Here is a 21,116-nt window from a genome sequence, read left to right as displayed (position 1 = left end):
CCGCAGCTGTGTGCACAGAGGCCTAGGGTAGAAGTCCGCAGCTGAGTGCATAGACCCTTGTAGCTATATGCGCAGGGTAGTCAGAGTCTATACTGGAGATCTGAATCATTAATAAAGAGAAGTATTCTGGAATTACCTGTGTATTTTACTTCTGTTATGCGATTACGTTATGTTGAACACTAGGTTTATGTTTTAATGCTATTCTAATGCACGAATCTACATGTTTCCATTTGTTATATGAATTTAAGTAAAGATATATATTTATGCGAATATAATCATAATGCATGTTAAAGTTGTCCAACACTTATGATAATTCGGGTAAATATAACAGAAGAGTAGTCACTGAGGCACGTAAGTGCCTGAACTACCTGGTTAGGGTACACGAAGGACGATCATAGACCTTCGTGGAGGTTTAAAGGGCGAATAAGAGAAATACTTTGATAAGCCCTAAAGGGCTTATTGCTCTGCTCAGAGGAAGAGTTAGGGCATATAATCGACATCACAACCATTCCAGGGTGAGGAAACTTGGTTTCTGCATCCCTCCATATTGCTTCGGGTGATACTTTAGTCCGCGCTCTGCGGATTGATGCCGAAAGGGCCAGTAGTGTAGGGATTTTCTTGGCTACCAAATGCTGAACCTGGGTCAAGGCCTATCAAGCCAACAAATGGTTCCATTTCCAGGACCGGGATCTGCATAAACGAGATGTGTGATGTCACATCATTGGAATCCGACTAAGAAAGAAATCAAAGACTGGTTGGATAAAAGGATCCACGAATTCACACACAAGAAAGCAGGAATCCATGATTGACAAAAGAACAGTGGTTGGACATATATCTATACATAGAGATACATGAAATCTTCTTATGTTCCTTCCTAATTGAATTATATGAGTGGATCACGAAGTTGGCAGACGGCCAAGGGAGGTGGAGGCTTGACGGTCCGATTGTATGGACCCTGGAGTTAGTACAGAGATTGGAAGCCTCTAAAGATAAGATCACTTGTGTCGTCGATCATTGTCTTGATCGTATTCTAGGAGGACTTGTGACAGAATTCACAGTCGATACTTCAGTCAGTTACAACGAAGCAAAGTGACGCTTCTTCAAAGGGCCGCGAGGTAAGTACTTAAGGTCTTTAAATACTTTGATTAAAATGTTATTGTGTGAAAAGTGGTTTATGCATTTGCCTTGATGTTTGGGGCTATGCGAAGTGGAAGGAATTTTAGGAATGGAGGGAAAACAAACCCTGAATATAGCCCATTGATTGAACCTCCTTTGAGTGACGATGAGGAAGTAGCACAGGCATCTCCGCAGAGCGCTTTTTCGGTTGATAAAACAAGGATTCCCACAGATACAACATCCGCCCACACCGCCTCCATCTTCACCTCCACCACTTACACCCTCGCCCACACCACCATCACCTCCACCACCATTTAGTATGGCGAATTCAGTAAAGCTTCCCATGTTCAAGGGCCTGGGAAATGAGGATTCAGACTAATTTTGGTTCATCGCGAAGGCTGTATGGGAAGCTCAGGGTATCATAGATGATCAAATGATTAAGGCAGCATTGGTTAGTGCTTTGTAGGAACATGTTCTAACATGGTACATTAAGTACTACATTGATAACCCAATGTCTGCGTTGGCAGACATCTAAACTGCATTGAATAAGGAATTCAACAAACCTAAGTCTAAAGCATAATCAATCATTGGATTAAATGAAATCACGATGAGGCTTGGTGAGACACCATGGGAGCTAGATCAGAGATTGAAATGCAAGATCCGTGAAGTTAACATGAATCTGACATATGGGCAACACCGCAAATGGTTTCTGGCTGCACTCCAGCCTCATCTAAGGGTTGTGCTATCACAACAGAAGATTGGGATCCAGGCAGAAGCTGTGGAGATTGTGATGAGATTGCATGAAACATTGATGCAAGATGATAATCTAGGGGTTCAACAGATTCACGTGTAGTTGCAGGCCCTTTCCCTAGAGATGTAGAGTCTGAACAATGATAGAACAGTTGGGCCAGAGGTGCGCGAAGAAGTCTGGTGCCTAAAGTGAAAAAACCAAGGGCAAGACAAAGATCATTGTCCAGTTTTTGCAAACTATGTTGCAACAAGGGGAACAATGCCTTTGAGACTGGAAGCTGAAACAAGGCCAAGTATAGCACCCGCACTATGGTGTGCTATCTATCAGGTAGTTGGAAAACATGTGACAGACAATTGCCATTTTTTGCAGAAATTCGTAAAGACATCGCAACATCTCTTCTACAGCTTCTATCAATTAGTGGGTAATGATGAGTTAAATTTCTATACTTACAAATTAATGATGGACATGACACATGCATACATGGTGCAGGTAAAAACAAGGCCTCCGAACCAAGGTGCTGGTGATCTAACAAGTTTGAAGGAATTGTACATTTAACATGACTAGAGGTGTAAGTATTCCCATACATCCACATGTGTTGCACATTCTCTTAATTTCTTCCAACAAGGAGGGATCTGAATTCTCACTTAAATTTTCTTTATTCCCAAATTATCTCCTTAGTTACCTATTTGGTTCCTCATTTTTTGAACCATCTTATTACATAGGAAAACCTTATTACACGAATCTTCACAACAAGACACTTAATTTCCTACAAGATATCCTAAATACTGCTATATTTGATACTAGATTTATTTGAAACCTGATTACTGGAGAGTAGAGCCTTTTTCAATATTGAGCATATCATTGCATTATTTAGTACATTAGTTAGTCTCTGAATTGGAGCTTCAAATTCAGTCTTTGTTTTATATGCCAATGGAGAAAGAAAAAATGATACTGTCTTTGTGATTCATTATTAACCCATCATTCCTATATCTGCATGCTTGGACGCTAGTTGCCCAATCAAGATTTAATATGAACCGACTCTCAAGTGGTACTTCTCTAGGCAAGAGGTTTAGCTTGGTGGAAAATTGTATCAAGTTGTGGTGTATGTCTATATGTGCTCTTGTTTTGACTATTTTGAATTTTCTTTTCTTTGTTGATAGACCTTGTTGTTTTTCTTTGTGTACCTTATTTTTACTTTATTTATACTATGTTTGATTTTCACACGATTGGGAAGATTTGTGACACTAAAAGATGATTAAATGGTAAGATAATATTCTTCACATTCTATGGATTATTACTTTTCTTTTGGTATTCCTATTATAGCATTTGGTGAGAATTTTATGGTTGTGCCTTTGAAGAGGCAAAGTTCTGATCTGCATATGTTAAGTCTCTAAACTTATGGAATTGATAATCTGTGTAGTTGAAGAGGAAAATAAAAGTGTAGACATTATGTGTGTACTTATATCATTGTTTCATAGTTCCATGCATTACAAAAATCCACAAATAGCTAGTTGCTCTTCAGACAAGAAATATCATGATTTTGCCTTCTTGAGTAGTCTATCATGAACAACTTTGTAAAATAATAATACATTGTGTCACATGTTTATTTTTTAGTTTAACTCTTAGTTTCATTGTGAGTAGACATTCTTGGGCACCTCGCCAAGCTTTCCAGTCACTGTCTGTGCAATATCTTCTCAAAATATATAAAAATTGTTTAGAAACTACATCAAAATCTAGATCATATTAGATTGGTTGCTTGTAGAATATTCATAATTATGCTTGTATTTGTATCAAACAGAGTGCTTTGTTCTTCATTCATTTTAGTTATTCGACAGATAGTTGATGGAAAGTAAAAAATTTAACGTTGAATGGTTAACAAATTTCGTTTGGATATATTTGTGTGCATCAACAATTTGATTGAAAATTTACTAATAAAATTGTGATTATTGAAGCATTGAATTTTTTAGATATGCAGATCCCTTGTAATTCTAACACTCGTTTCAAGGAATAACAGTTGCATGATTTTGATAATTGTTCAACTATATTAACTTGCACTAGATTGTGTCCTGTATAAGTGACACTACTCTTCTTCCATATGTTATCCACTTAGGACATTTTCTTTGTAATATTTGGTGCATTTGCTAATTATATGTCATTTATAAGTTATAATTGTCTTCAGAGTTTCACTTCTAATTGAGTATTCAAATGAGCATATTGATTCTCTTATACATAACTATTTTTCCCTCCACCCATTTTTCATAACTTCCATAACCATTAGGTAGGGACCTACAACTTCGATAAAACTTTGCTTGTTTAGTAAAATATTGCTAAGACTTTAATTTATTGAAAGTTGTAGAATTTACAATTTATGAAGTTTCAATGTCTAATTTTTAAAAGTCTAATTCTTTAAAGGGTGATAGCTCAATGGAAGAGAACTTGCTTTATAACCAGGAGGTTGGTGGTTCGATTCCATCATGCCCTAACATCCATATGGAACGTCGATGATCAATTTTTGGTGACAGAGGCTCTTTGACCATCACCAATGAGCTTTGGTGACATTTTTCAACTCTCACCAAAATATGAAATGGTGATGGTCAATGAACGCCACCATATATACGTATCAATAGTGACAACCCTCAAAGGTACATAATCATAAATCGTTGTTGGTGATATGAAATGGTGACGGTCACTGTCCATCATTATAGTCATTATTCGTGATAGACCTTGAATGTCACCACAACACATATACTTTTGGCAATGCGTCTTTTGGTGACAATCAATGAACGTCACCATATATATGCACCAATAGTGACGGCCATGAAAGATCCATCATAATAAATCATTGTTGTTCATAGGAAATGTTGACGGTCACTATTCGTCATTATAATCAATATTCGTGGCAGACCTTGAATGTCACCATAACACATATTTTTGGCGACACCACCTTTGGTGACATTCAGTTTTTGGTGACAAAGACTATGGTCCATCACCATTGATCATATAAAATGGTGACGATTGCTATCCGTCATTATAAAATAGTATTGGTGATGGAATTTGAATGTCACTACAACACCTATAATTTTGGCGATGCTACCTTTGCTGACATTCAGTTTTTGGTGACGGAGGCTATGGTCCGTCACCATTGCTCATATGAAATGGTGATGGTCACTATCTGTCATTATAAATCATTATTGGTGACGGACTTTGAATGTCACCACAACACCTATACTTTTGGTGATGCCACCTTTGGTGACGTTCAGTTTTTGGTGACGAAGGCTCTTTTGACTGTCACCAATGAGCTTATGGTGACATTTTTCTCCCGCCACCAATTTCCTTTTTTTTATAGAGGGCAAGAAGTGTATAGAAAAATGTTGGTACTCCAACAAAATTGGACACCTCAAGAAACACTGTTGGAAATGAAAGGAGTCTGAAAACCCAAATAAGGAAGAAAATCAAGTTGAGTTAGGTATGATTAATGAACTTTTATTTGTTGAATTGAGTATGGTAGATGAAGCTTTACTTGTTTCTAATGTCTCTCAGAATTATGAAAATTTGTTGTTAGATTTTGGTGCTTCTCGTCACATGAATCCGCATGGAAGTTGGTTCACTTCATATGAAGCTCTGAATGGTAGTTTTGTGTTTATGGGTAATAATGTATCTTGTCAGGATATTGGGATGGGAAATATCAAAATTAAAATGTATAATGATACAATTAGATCATTAACTGATGTTAGATGTGTACCTAAAATAGATTTCTTTGGGAGTGTTGGACTCGGAAGGTTATAAATTTATAGGTCAAAATGGAGTGTTGAAAGTTTCAAAAGGCACTCAAGTTGTTATGAAGAAACATAAGATCATAAACCTTTACAAACTCAAAGGAAGTACTCAGGTCAGTGAGGCAACGACTGTATCTGAGAAGAAAGAAGAAGGTATTCACCTATGGCATTAGTGACTAGGTCATATGAGCGAGAAGGGCCTTCAGGTACTAATGAATCGTAAGTAGCTTCCTGATTTGAAATCCTTGAGGTTGGATTTTTGTAAACATTGTGTGTATGGAAAAAAATGTAAACATAAATTTATAACTAGAAATAATAATAATAAAGAAATTTTGGACTATATTCATTTGGATATTTGGGAACCATATCCTATTATATCTTATGAAGGTGTGTTATACTTCTTAACATTTATTGATGATTTGTCCAGAAAGTTTGCGTCTATATGTTGAAACTAAAATATGAGGCATTTTAGGTTTTTAAACAATTTAAAGCTATGGTGGAAAAGAAAAAAAGCAAATCAATTAAATGTTTAAGAACTGACAATGGCAGTGAATTTACTTCCCTAGAATTTGAACAATAATGTAAAGATGAAGGTATTGTTAGACATAAAACTATTGTTTATACTCCTTAGCAAAATGGCATTGTTGAATGTATGAATCAGACTCTTATGGAAAGAACTAGAAGCATGATCAATAGTGCTAACCTACAAAAGGAGTTGTGGGCAGAAGCAGTATCAACTGCTTATTATTTAGTTAACATATCACCTTTAGTTGCCATTAATTGTAAAATTCCTAAAGAATTTTGGTTGGGTCAGTCTTGTTATTATTCACATTTAAGGATTTTTGGTTTTGATTCCTATGCTCTTATTCCAAACAATCAATGTTCAAAGTTAGACCCAAAAGCAAAATTTTATGTCTTTGTTGGGTATGAATATGCAGTGAAAGGATACAGGTTGTGGGATCCTTATTCACGGAATATAATCATTAGTAGAGATGTAACATTTGATGAATCTTCTCTTCTAAAATCAGATGTTGAAAAAGTTGAACAGGAACAGGTATTTCCAAATCAACACAATTAGTTGGAGGCTAAACATTTTTTAGAAAGTCGAAAGGAAGAAGAGATTTCTGAATAAAAATGTGAAGAAGATGCAAACGAAATTGTTGAAGTTCCAAAACCAGTTCAACAACCAGTCACTCTAAGAAGGTCTAAAAGGGTAATAAAAACACCAAAAAGGCATGAATATTCTAATTCATCTATTGCATTGATTACTGAAGATGGGGAACCTTCTTGTTATTAGGAAGCAGTAGATGATGCAGACAGCGAAAAATGGAAAAGGGTTATGGAAGAGGAAATGGATTCCTTAGACAAGAAAAAAACCTGGGATCTTGTAGAATTTCCTGAAGGGAGAAGTGTTGTCGGATGCAAATGGATCTTCAAGTTCAAGTGAAATGTTGATGGAAGTATCGAAAAGTATAAGGTGAGGCTGGTAGAAAAAGGGTATTCTTAGGTTAAAGGTATTGATTTCCATGACAATTTTTCACGAGTTGTAAAACTTGTTTCTATTCATACTGTGTTGGAACTAACTGCATTACTTGACCTTGAGTTAGAATAGTTAGATGTTAAAACATATTTTCTACATGGTGATTTGAATGAAGAGATTTATATGGAACAACCAGAAGGTTTTGTACAAGGTTGCAGTAGAAGATTAGTTTGCAAGCTCATGAAATCATTGTATGCCCTGAGGCAGTGTCCTAGGTGATGGTACAAGAAGTTTGACTCCTTCATGGTGAGCCAAAACTTTACTAGAAGTGAGTGTGATCATTGTGTATACTTTAAGAGTTTCAATGTCATATTCATCATCATGGTCTTGTACGTTGACGATATGCTTATTGCGAGAAAAAGCATGGAAGAGATCAAGAAGTTAAAGGCTCAACTCTCTAAGACATTTAATATGAAGGATCTTAGAGCAGAAAAACATATCTTGGGCATGGATATACACAAAGACAGGAAAAATGGAAAGCTTTGGTTATCATAGCATAAGTATGTGGAAATATTACTTGAAAATTTTGGTATGAACAATGTGAAACCTGTTAATGTTCCATTAGATTCCCATTTTAAGCTTTCTTTAGTTTTGAGTCCAAGAATTTATGAAGAAAATAAGTATATGTCTCTTGTACCATACACAAATGCAGTAGGCAACTTCATGTATGCTATGGTATCTACAAGGCCTAACATTTCACTTGTAGTTGGATTTGTTAGCAAGTTCATGGAAAATACAAGAGAAGAACATTGGCAAGCAGTGAAATGGATGCTTTAGTATTTGAGAGGCACAAGTGACCATTGTATCATGTTTAATGGTAGTGAAGGTTCAATCCGTGGATATGTAGATGCTGATTATGCGGGTGATTTGGAAAAGAGGAGGTCTACTACAGGATGTCTTTAGTCTTGCAAGTGGAGAAATTAGTTGGATGTCAGAGCTTCAAGAAATAGTTGATTTGTCCACTACTGAAGCTGAGTATATAGGTGCTTTAGATGCCAATAAAGAAGCAATCTAATGAAAGGTTTACTTGATGAGATTGGAAGGACATAGGAGAAATTGAGTGTATTCTATGATAGTCAGAATGCTATTAATTTAGCTACAAATCTAGCTTATCACAACAAGAAAAAACATATTGATGTTAGGTACCATTTTGTGAGATGTGATCGATGGCGGAAACCCATCTCTCAAGAAGTTCCATACACAGGAGAATCATGCAAACATATTCATGAAGCCATTTACAGTAGAGAAATTGTGATGGTTTTTGGCTTATCTTGGCTTGCAGAAGAGATGATGAATAAGCATGGGCAAGGGATTAGGAAAATTGTTGTCAAGGTGGAGATTGTTGAAAGAATGACAACAATTATGTAATTGTGGGTAAATTTAGTTTTTACCATTCAATGAGTTTTATAATAGGAAGAAGTTATGTAACGAAGTAGCCCATATTAATTGGGATTTCCTGAGAGGCTTGTAACCATGGAGAATCATTCTTGATTAATAATATTTCCAATCCCTTGCCCCATGGAGGTTTCCTTGACACATTGTCAGGGTTTTACCACATAAATTTTTGTATTCTTGTGAGCGATTCAGTCGGTTTTATGTAATTTTTATTGCTTGTGAATAATTAATAAATACCAACATTTATTTATGCCAATATAATATTTTTTCTTGTTTTCAACTAGTTGCGGAATTAGAGACGTAAAATGGCAAACGCAATAGAAATGCTAGGATTTTTGTTGCTAAAGTATCAGACTTTTCATCATTTTTGCATCCTTAAAATGCTTGAGTCTTTGTTGCGATTATTAATAGATCAGTTTATGCCTCTTCCAAAGGCAACATGGGTTTTGTGAAATTCCTTTTCCAAACTAAAATCGAATGAAAAAAATTCAATGAAATCAATAGCTCTGATTTAGACTAGTCGTCCACTCACACCCTCATCTTTCTTGGACGGCTAGAATCCCAAATACGTAGACCCTAGGACACACTTGTGGAAAACCACAGACTACATGGATTGACTGAATACAAAGGCACTCGCAAGCATCATGTATGTTTCCTTCAAAAGCGTCGAAGTTCTCATAAAAGAACCCATGCATGAGATAGCACTTGGGCATTAATCAAGGTTCTTCTATTTGAATGATTAAACATTTATAAAGTGCTTTTTTTATAAGTATATAATTAAGTATTATATGGTGAATCTCGACTGTAATAAGATTTTTGTGTAGTTTTTGTTTATATTCGGTTTTTTTTTTTAAATGACCACCAACTCCGTGAGTATTAATATGCAAGATACCATAACTATTAATTCTTGTAGGTAGAAATGTACTGATGTGATCTAATAACAAATCTGGATATCATCTTGGGGTTAAATTTCTGATGAAATTATTGACGATTTACCTCAATATTTTGAAAAAAAAATAATAGACCCGATAAATACACCACTCGATAAATTTCAATGCATGTTAAATTAAATTCATAATGCTTGCTATTATGAATTTAATTTAACATGCATTGAAAGTTATTGATTAGTGTATTCAATTCGAATGTTAATTCAATCGGAAAAAGAAATAGTAGGTTCCTATACTTACAACTATGACATATTAACATGCATTATAGTAAATTGATATCATTTCTTGTAGGAATTTCTATTTGGATCCCCGGTGGATGGGGTGTTGTTGGCTTCTAATTTTTTTCAAAACGAACGGAGGAGATTTGATGACATGAGAATATTCTTCGTCTAAATAGCCCTTCGACGACATGATCTCTACTCTTGCAAGTTACAAAACAATAAACTAAAACGATTTGATCCGTGGTTGGTCGCCCCTGCAATTCACCGTTGTTTCATTTCAATCCGCTTGGATCTCACCTCCCCATCTTCCATGAACACTCCATATTGTTTTTGACACAGGCTATGTTGGCAACACACCAGTCTTGAATGAGCCGAAACAGAGCATGATGGGAAATAAGTGATAAATCGTGGAGTTTCTGCATGGTAATAAGTTTCCTAAAGAGGAGTCTCGTACAATTGTATTGAATGTCATTAAGAAATTTGACGAGTTCAATGGTGGTGATCATTGTCTTTATAATCTATGTCGAAGCGATTTAATTAGCCTGTTAAAATACCTTCCCCAGATGGCCATGCATATTACGATTTTAGCCCCCTACGAGGTTATAGATTTTTTGTGCCAGATGGATACGACATCCGCATCTTTGGGTGGCCTAAAACTCATCTCCACAAGTTCGAGGCAGCTAAATATCTTGAAACCAAGAACCCAAATGAGGATAAAAATACTCTCGGGGGACTAACTGGAAATGAGAGGAGGTTTGTCATGTTCAATGGTGGAGTTGGAAGGGAACAACTAGCATGGCTTGATAGCATACTCCAAGATGCAACTGCTTGTAAACATCAAGTCATCATTTGTTTTCATTTCCCTTTCGATCTTGTTGCAGCATCTCCTGAATCATTATTGTGAGATTACGATGAGGTGATGCATGTTATTCATAAATATAATTGTGTTAAGGCTTGCCTAGCAGGCCATGCCCACAAAGGTGGATATGTTATCGATTCTTATGGAATTGATCATAGGATTATGGAAGTTGTGCTTGAGTTCCCTCCAGGATCAGATGCATTGGGCTATATTGGCTATATTGATGTTTACTGTTGTAACATAAATGGTTTTGATAAGTTAGATATTTATGAACGGGTATAAAAATAAAATAAAAAATAGAATAAAAGAATGAAAATATAATTTTTTTTTGAAAAAAATAATGAAAATAAAATAAGTGTATAAGTGATCAATCTCAAATGGCACTAGAATAATTACTGTTTGAATTATATAGTATAATTATGATCAAACATATTTAAATTTATGTTTTTAGATTAGGAAATAATTCAATCAAACTGTCAAATATTGGTTGAAATTAGTAGATAGGATAGATTAGAGAAAAAGTGACCAAACCATTTAAACTTCGTCAATTGCATTTTATGCACTAGAATAGGGTTAGAAGTAACCTTAGAAAATAAAAAGAGTGCCTGTTAGATCAAATGCACCCTTTGGATATATTAATCATGCTTTAGAGAGATTAATCGTGTTCAAATAATGAACTAATCATGTCATTTAAACATGATTATCAGTTTGTAATAAGCATTAAGAATTGGGTTGTATTATAAAGTCGGGAGACAGAATGATGTTTTGTCATCTTGTGATATCACAAAGGCACCTTTCAACGACCATATGATTTTCCCTGCTTGGATCAACGGTAGGGAAACAACTTCGCACCCCTCATCCCATTTCCTGTTAACATCAGGGGGGGAGAGGGGGAGGTTCCAAAAAGTGGTATTTCCTTTCCCTACCCAACGTAACGTGGCGCTTTCTCATGACTTCACACCCCCCTCGTTGAAAACCATATACCACTACTCCCCCCCCTCCTGAAATCTGCTTATCTCTTCTTTTCTCTTGCCAAGCGTTACCATGTCACCTCCCGCATTTTACCTACCACTAAATACACTACGCCACTTGTCATTCCTCCATTTTCTCACCACCTATTTCCATTTCCATCTACCCATTATACATGTATCTATTGCAAATTTCCCGTTGCCCACTAATTCATCTAAATCTCGTTCTGTAACAGTTCTAACTGCAACTTTAATTGATCTAAGTCTTATAAAATCCACCTTGTCTCATCCCGAATGACTCTCCTAGCTACGATGTTACTATTTTTTTATTGCAAGTATTGATTTCATCTCTTGCAACCCCTACTATTTCCATAACCTATCAATCCCAGCAAATTCAGAGCCTAATACCATTGACAGATTCATCGCTCATCCAGGTACCTCTTCAAGCCGAAGCTCTATTATCTTTTTCCTTCTCAAACTCCTTAAACATGGCACCAAAGGGAAAGGGCTAATCATCTAGTAGCAAATCAAAGAGTGAGGATAACCTTAAAATCTCTGCTACCTTGGACCTCGACCATATGCCATTGGCAGACCAATATTACAATATTGTCGATATTGAGTGTGACTTTGACATGTTCAAGTTACATCATTGGTTGAAGAAAAAATACCTAGACCAGTAAAATGAAATTAACCTTTGGGAAGCCCTCTTACCCATGTTCATATTCCCACAAAAACACTATTTCCTTGATCTTGTCATGTGGTTTCAAGCCAGATACAATCCACTACAAAGAACCATTTTGGCCCGAAATGGAGACATTATTATCTCAATTGCACATGAAACAATAAACCAATTGTTGCTTATTCCTAAAAATGACTCCCTCAGCCACTTTTCCGTAGTTGTCCTTATGGATTTGTATCATAAGCTCACCTTTCCTTAGAGAGCCCAGATTTTCGATATTTTCCTTCCAGAAGATTCTCAGCTTCCCAAGAAAAATCTCCCTTATCTAGCTTCTATGTTCCTAGAGAAATCCAAACAGATCATTGATTTATTTTCTTGCCTTTTAGGGTATCAATCAGACCAGTGGGTAGATGAGCCTATTCTAGGCTTTCTATCTATTTTCTATAATGAACATAAGCCAACATTCATGTTTAATTTTAGTCAATTTTTGGTTGATAATATGCATGAACAAATGATGAATATTAATACAAAAGGTGTTTAAATATGCATTTGTATTAGTCTATATGTTTCTTTTTCAGCAAGAAAATAAGTTTCCAATAACTTTACATAAACAAGATGATCAAGGAATCAACCAATCAGTGATACAATGGACTTCATTAGTCAGGAAAAACTCAACAGAGTTTAAATTTGTAGGCTTCATAGATAGCTTTTTCCATACAATTGCAGGGATTCTTCGCAGTCAGAGTGATCCAAGGATCAGTTTAGAGATTAAAAAGGTTTTGCACTTGAGTGAGCAGACAAAAACCAGGGACTGGTATCTATACAAGAATTATACAGGGATAAGGGTATATGGATGCAAGTTGGCTCCCTACAAGTTTCCTAAATATGTTCCAATGAGGATTTTATCTCTGGAATACATAAGGTAGATGATCAATATGGATGAAATCCATTTTGTATCAAGTAAAATAAAATGACAATTTAAGATCAAGACCCAAGTGGCACCATTCATATGTAATACCAGAATAGTAGGAGATGACGCAGATGAATCCTCAAGCAATTCAGTTTTCAGCCTAGTTTCACCTGGTCATATGACTCATTCAGCATAATTTCTAATTTAAGGGTGGAACTCAAAACCACACCTTATAATCATACCCCCGGACCAGAGATCGAGAAGTTCATGAATCAAGACTAGTGGGAGGAAAATACATTACAAGAAGAAGAAGAGAGGATCCTATCTACAGCCACCTTCCATGGTGGAGTACCTCAAGATAAACAAGGAAAAAGGAAAATGGAAGAACCTTCATCTTTAGCATGTACATGAATAAGTGCCTAAGAATTCATCATTCAACAGAAAAAGTAGAGGACACATCTCAAAGATGTCAGCATTCAGAATGAGGAAGAACGAGAAACTATTTTTATGATTGGTTTACAGGTTCCCACAGGGTCAAAGGAGCTCTTCCTTGATACCCCATCCTCCTCGGCCTCACAGAATCCTTCAGAAAAATCATAGTCAACGAAATTGGGTGAACATTATGATCCCAACGTCTTCAGTAAGTTTCTGGAAATTAAGCAGAAAAATGAAACACTCAAATCCAACACCTATGCTCAGTTTTGGAAGAAGACATCTACATCCCAACTTAGGTTGTTTACAACATTTGATAGTGAGAAAGGAAGGATGAAAACGGAATTATCATAGGCTCAAGTACCATCTGCAAAAACCCCTTCAGACTATAAGAAGACTAGCTTCTCATTTGATGCAAAGCAAATACATCCCATTGATCAAATGAATATGCATAGATAGTATGGAGAAATGACTTTCTCCACCATGATAAATATTATTATAGCACTTTGAAAGTTAAAGACATCTCTCACCAATGTCCAGACACAATTAAAATTGGAGAAAATTTCTTCATTAGCAAAGGACACTAAAATCAAAACATTGGAAGATTTGGTGATCAAGATGGGTTATGATCCCAGTGATGTCAAAGCAATGGAGGATATCCTCAAGAAAAAGAATGCAGACATAGCAGCACTCAGGAAACAGTTGAAGTTACCTTCTACAGAGGATCCACAAACAAAAGAGATAGAAGAAAGTGAGCAACATAAAGAAGACATGGTCAAATTTATCATGGAGAAAAATTTGCAGAGAAAGGAAATGGAGGAACAAATAGAGAAGCTACTTAAGGAAAAAGAAAAGGTTGCACAATTGACTATAGATCCAGTAACAACCATACCAATTATAGTTGCAGGGACAACAAGGGATTCGACATCAGCACCAGATGATTTGAATAAATTTATGCAAGACCTATCTCTTCAGAGACAAGAAAATGATAAGCTCCAACAAAAACTAAAGAATCTAGAAGCAAGAAATATAAAAAAATGATACCCTCTTGGTGGAAGAGATGCAGAAATATCACCAACTTGCCAAGAATATTGATCAATTAGAAAATCAGTCATTGGTGGCTCACACCTTGGCCCAATCAAGGAAAGAATTTGGGTGGATATAAATCATTCCATAATTGAGATTTGGCCATCCATTCAGATTATGTTTTAACAAGAAGAGTTAATTGACAGGTGCAAAACAACCATTGAACAAGTCAGAACAACACTAGGACAATAACCAGCTAAGGCTACATCCATGATCAAAGTGTTGAACTCAAAGACAAGATTAGAGTTAGAGAAGATCCAGATTGTAGATGGGCATAGACCATCCTAGAAATCAAGAAGCTATTGCAAAAAAGGAATTTAATGACTCGCTTGGAAACTAAATGTCAAACTTTGGAAAATGTTGTCCAGAGATTTCATACTAAATTTAATTTTCTGAATCAAAGAGGATTGCGAGGGTTAGTAGCACCCAATGGCAGATTGGAAGATTACTTTGAGAAACTTTACACTATTGCAACAAGTAAATCCAAGTTTGCAGGTATCAAAGGACATGTCACAGGAAAATCTTTCATATAAGCCTTGGAGTTTGATTTAACTATCAAACATGAAATCAAGCACATTTTCATCAAAAAGCCAACTTTTGAAAAATACACTGAACTAGATGAAGTTTATAGAAAGCTAATAAATCTTTCTATACCCAATGATGAAAGGTGGGATCAGTTGTGTGATACTATCGAGTAGATTTTTTATCTCCAATAGACAGACAACAAGACAACTCATTTTGGGGCCAAGTCATCAACAATTTCCTCGAAGATAGTGCCAACAACCTCAACAATTTAAGCATTCCTACATTTTTATACTATTTTTGTAAATCAGTTAGATGTTTCTAGAATCCAAATATTTTGTATAAATAAGTTGCAATTGGATGTATTAAGGGTTGAACCCCTGGATGAGTTTTCTAAAGAAGAATTGTATTAAACTAAAATGGCGTCATCATAATGAAAGGATTCTGTATTTGCTTCAAACATCTTGTCACTTTTTGAGTTTTTCTTATGTTTTCACTTCATTTTGTTGTTCTACATGTATTTCAGTTTTTATGAAGAAAATTGGGTAAGAGAAAACTGCATATCATTCTATCTTAAATCCCCTGTGAAGTTATAACGTATTTTAGAGATTTGTTTATTGGACTATTTGTCTTTATAATGTCCTCTACATTTATAAATCATCAATCATCTTCATAAGATTAAATATATTGTGTTGGGCTATAAACATTGTTTACTTGCATTCTTTCTTATGATTAACTAAAAATTCCATTTGAATATATGGGAAATCATAGCCTCTTACATCTTTGCCTTTCCACACACTTTTAAATCAAATTATTATTCAGAGGTAAAGAATCAACCCTTTCTAAATATTTATTATTAATAATGTTTAAGCACCTACCTTAATCTTCTCATAACATTGATCATCCAAAAAACCTTTTAAAAAAAACAAAACATTTTTAGATGCTCTAGGATAATTACTTAACCTATAATTATCTCAGAGGACAACATCTACCATGATCGACTTTTACTAATTGGAATTGGCCGCATGGCAAGAAATAAAATGATATTGGACTTGGAAAAAATATCAACCTAGACAACTAGTTAGACAATCTCAAGTATCTATTAATTTCCCATGCCAGAGATATAGAACAGGTATATATAATATAGGCATCCGTATTCCCAATCCTTTATTTAGTGATAAGGACTCAATGAATTTTTTCTATTTTCTTCCATGCATGTAAGGATAGACTATGACAAATTATCTTTGTTATATTGAGGTCAACTACACCATTTCATATCTGGATATGCTAAACCTGTCACTACTACATGTAGGGGGGTTTTAAGACAATATTTGAGTCAATTGTCTTAACTTAAGACAAAAAGAAACTTGTGTATTGTCTTAAATATTGTCTCTAAGCGGGTGTCTCAAAATATAATGTCTCAAAAATTTGTCTCTATAAAGATAATATAGAACACATATTATTATTGTCTCTATAAAGACAAGAATTATTGTCTATTAAGAGACAATTTGATTTGTCTCTCTAGAGACAATTTCTTTTGTCTCTCTAGAGACAACTTCATTTGTGTCTCTTTAGAGACAATTACATTTTTGTCTTTTTAGAGACAATAGATGAGATTAAAAACGTATTGTCTCTATAGAGACAATATGTCCATAATTCAAACTATTGTCTCTCTAGAGACAATATAAAAAATTATTTAAAAATAAATAAATAAAATCATTTTGAATGTTCTTTCAAAGTAGTTTCACATTCAAAGTTCACAAATAGTACTCGTGTATGAGAGAAACCACCACAGAAATTCCTATCTGATAGAAACCAGCGCATATGGGTTATTAATATTACCTTTGTTTAGCAAGAGGGCCTGATTCAATTCATTAGTAAATTTACACCCAAGTTTTACTTTGTGTTCCAACAAAACCTGGCACCCCTGTAAATCTGTAGGTTTACTCTGCCTATTAAATAATAACAAGCTCTATGTGTGGAGGGCTTAGTCCAGTATTCACATTTCCACACCAGTAATTACTAACATCACAATGCAACATTCCATGCCTGACGTGGTTTTCTTCCAATAGACATGAAGACAAGCAACACTTCAGAAAATATTGCTTGAGCATTAAACATGTCAAACCAACAGGAGATAAAATGTGATGCTTAAGCAATAAAACGGCATAGAACTATTTACTTCAAAGCCAAAGTTACCTAGCATTGGCATGAATATAAGTGATAAATATATAAAAGTGAGGATTGACAATTGATGTTGGAACATTCCTATAAAATCTAAATCATGCCAACATTAATACAGAGTAGAAAATGCTTTCCTCCAAGACCACGTGAGCTTAACATGGCCACCCATATATAAATGCAATGTCCAACCATCATATTTAATTACTGTCAAATTTTCAACGACGTGCCATCTTATAAATCTTTAATATCTACTTCAAATGGGAGTCAGAAGTTTGGATTTAAGATGCTACCTTAGCTTTGATAAGCATTCCATCTCCCAGTTTTACTATAGTTAAAGAAGAATCTGTAGGCTGTTGAATGGAAACGACTTTAGATTTAGACAATGCAAATATTTATGCAGAAATCAATTGAGAGCCAAATTAATGAAATGGCGATACCTTTATGTGTTCGATAGACAACATACCCACAAGAATACCCACGCAGGCTTGATAGCCAGAGTTATCAACTATGTAAACCAATTTCGGAGTTAAAATAAATCCTCAGACATAGCTAGAATTTTCAGAGAAAGTTTTAACAAGCCATAATATATTACATGAAACAATCATCGCAACTATCATTCCCCCCAACAGTACACAACGAAAGGCACTTGAGCATTCTTGAAATATTTGAAGAGTACAAAGAGTTCTTGTGCAAAATGTGCAAGAGTATATAACGGAAAAAAATGTCTTAGCATATAAAAATAGCTCTATAATGGAGTTGAACTAAGATAGTTTAGCCAACTCCACCAATGAAAACATCTGCACAGTACCCAAATCACATATAGAGAGATGCGATAATGCTATTCTAAGCCCCAAATACAAATCAGGATTAAATGTCGGAACTCAAGAGCAAACTCCAATGATACAAAACTAATTGAATCCGCCAATCCCTAAATATGCAAAATCATCTTAACAAAGCTATTCAAAAGCATCATCATCATCATCTAGAAGGGGTTGGGCCGCAGCTGCTACAAGTTCTGCCTCGTAGCTGACAACATAAAAGATTGTAAGCCAAAGTTTCAATCTTTTAGAAATGGAACAAATTATTTCAATAAAAGTTAACAAAAAATAATAAGAAAATAGCATTCTACTTACTGCACTAGTTGACAGGACAACTCAAATATTATGGCAGTGGTTTCAGAAGTGATATTAGAAGATTCTACAAAAAAATTGAAATAAAGGCAAACTTTTGAAGATAATTATCACCATGTCTTCTTCAATTACCGCTCGTCCATATCAGGTCCATAATGTCTTTCAATTTCACCAATTGATCTGAAATCAATTCCCTTCCCTTCATTTGCATTAAAAACATCCTTTCAAGGCAATAAGCCCAAACTTCTTAGAAGTTTTATGCATCCATTGTACCCTTGTCCATACTGAGATGCATCTTGCACTACAGAAGCATCTGACAATGGTAGACATCTTAATAACCACTACTGTGTCTTGAACTTTGTAGTGAAATTCTTCCCGCTCAATGAGGATATTGAATTCAGGTACTAAAAATTCATTTAGATCCAATTGCCTAAAGGCTTTCCTATTTGATTTTATATTGCTTCTATGTGCTGAAATTATGTCCAATAAACTTTTAATTGAACTCCATGAAATTACTAAGGGTACTTATTTATGCCATTTTTTCATGGTTGTTAACTCTCTATAGATGCCTTTTACAGCATCCCTGAAGCCCTTTTCCAACATTGATACAGCCTACCCAACCTCTGTTTCTCACTGTTATTTCCTATTACAAATCACCCAGCCTCTGTTTCTCATTGGTTAAGGTCTGTTACAAACTGCTTAACCTTTCTTTCTCCCTACCTGAGACTGTTCTAGGTTATCTGTTTAGCTTCTATTTATTGCTAATCAAGGTCGATGACAAACTTCTCAAGCTTGTCATTGAAGAGCCTGAATGCATAGTACATACCCATGTTGCTTGAGTGTTTGCAATTAACACCAGGTGCCTGTGGTCCTGTACAACCCTACTCATGCTTGTTGAGAGTTTCCTATTGTTTCCCAAGGCTTTTACATTCCTTCCGACACCTCTTAAAGAGTTCCCAAACATTTTTTTCCCTATTTGTGAAATGTATGCAATTATTTTTCTTGTATATGACTTGTTACAGCCCTACCCACAACTTCGTATCGCTGCAATGAACAACCACCTCAAGAAGCCTGCATGTTGTTAATGTGATGTACACAAGCCCGAGGAAGTGTGTTTATTGTAGTACCTAAGCCCTGGTGTCGTGATTGGTGTTGTTGTGGCAATTATACAGCTCTTACTACACTTCTATAGTGATTTGTGGCTGAATAAATACTAATTTTTCCTAGAAAAATAGTAATAGTAATTTTATGTTGACCCATCAAATATTAAATCACAGCGTTAACTGACAACTAAAAATTCAAAACTAACTACAAACCAACTTCGGGATGTGATGTCTTCATATTAGTGTTTGCTTGACCCTTCATTGTTGTACACATGCCAACCAATCCTTTGGTCATGCTACCCTTTCTCCAATATGTTATAAATGCATAAAACAATCATAGAAAACTAAAAGCACCAACAATGAAATAGGGAATACCTAAAGACAAGACAATTACCATTTTAAAAAATCATTATATCTATCCAAATCAATGTGTCTCTTCATATTGCCAAGTGACACTTCATATTCCTCTAACCTAAGCCTAATCAAAAGCAACTTAAACTAATCTAACTCATTACATAACAACAAAGCTAAGTCACATGGTTTGGGTTCAAGTATGGGTTTGGCAATGATTAGGTTCAGTTCGAATTCGAATTTTTGATGAGGTTCGCAATTAGATTCATCTATATATATATATATATATATATATATATATATATATATATATATATATATATATATATATATATATATATATATATATATATATATATAAGTTTAAAATGAAATATAGGATAAAATACTAAGGTATCAACATCAATAAACATAAAAAATGCTCTCACGAACATGGAAATTGCAAGGATAGATTACAAGCTTGAGTTGTGACATGACGTTATGAGTTTTAATCTATGGAATTGGTCAATGATCATGAGGTTCAATGAGGTCCGCCAAACCTCAAAAAAAAAAAAATTAAAGTTTGCCAAACCTAAAAAAAAATTAAGGTTCACCAAAATTCAAACCCCAAGGTTGAAGTTCAACGAATCTTGTGATATAGCAGCAAAGTACCATTGTGGTACCACGTACTTTATAAATGTGCATCACTAAAGTACACCCTAAAGGCTATATGATCATCATGAAAACTTTATCATCTGTACTGAAAAGAATTAGTCTAACCTTTCTTGTTCCACAAAATTCTTTCACCTTAAGGTTAATATAATTATAATTTCACACAACCCTAGTTGATTTATGCATGCCATTATGTAAAAAATGCAACAAGTTTGATCTCTCCTAAAGGTGTTAACCAAAATCCTGCTAATAAATGTGAATAGACAACTTTATAAAAGTTAAAATGGCACTATAGGTAAGGCCATGTTCTTGTGCACAAGAAGTTGAAAGTCAGAAAATGTATGCTTCGAGTAGCACACTTCATTAGAAAATGCCCAAAGAAATGAGTGGTAGCATGAATTTTGTTGAACATAGCATCACAAGGAACTTTATATCCAATATACCATCCAGAAAAATATTGATATGCAAATCAATAGATGGTTGGTTCAGTTCTAT

At 35.0% G+C, this 21,116-nt stretch overlaps 1 pseudogene; it reads left to right on the top strand.

The window, feature by feature from the left end:
* The first annotated feature begins 1,723 nt into the window (after nt 1–1,723).
* LOC149161994 (manganese-dependent ADP-ribose/CDP-alcohol diphosphatase-like) lies at nt 1,724–16,275 on the top strand (annotated as a pseudogene).
* The last annotated feature ends 4,841 nt before the right edge of the window (nt 16,276–21,116 follow it).

The sequence above is a fragment of the Pinus tabuliformis genome, chromosome 5_2, assembly GCF_031772625.1.
Source record: "Pinus tabuliformis cultivar Carrire ecotype Pingquan chromosome 5_2, CPIR1, whole genome shotgun sequence".
Classification (NCBI taxonomy): Eukaryota; Viridiplantae; Streptophyta; class Pinopsida; order Pinales; family Pinaceae; genus Pinus; species Pinus tabuliformis.
This window is presented reverse-complemented; position numbering and strand designations above follow the sequence as displayed.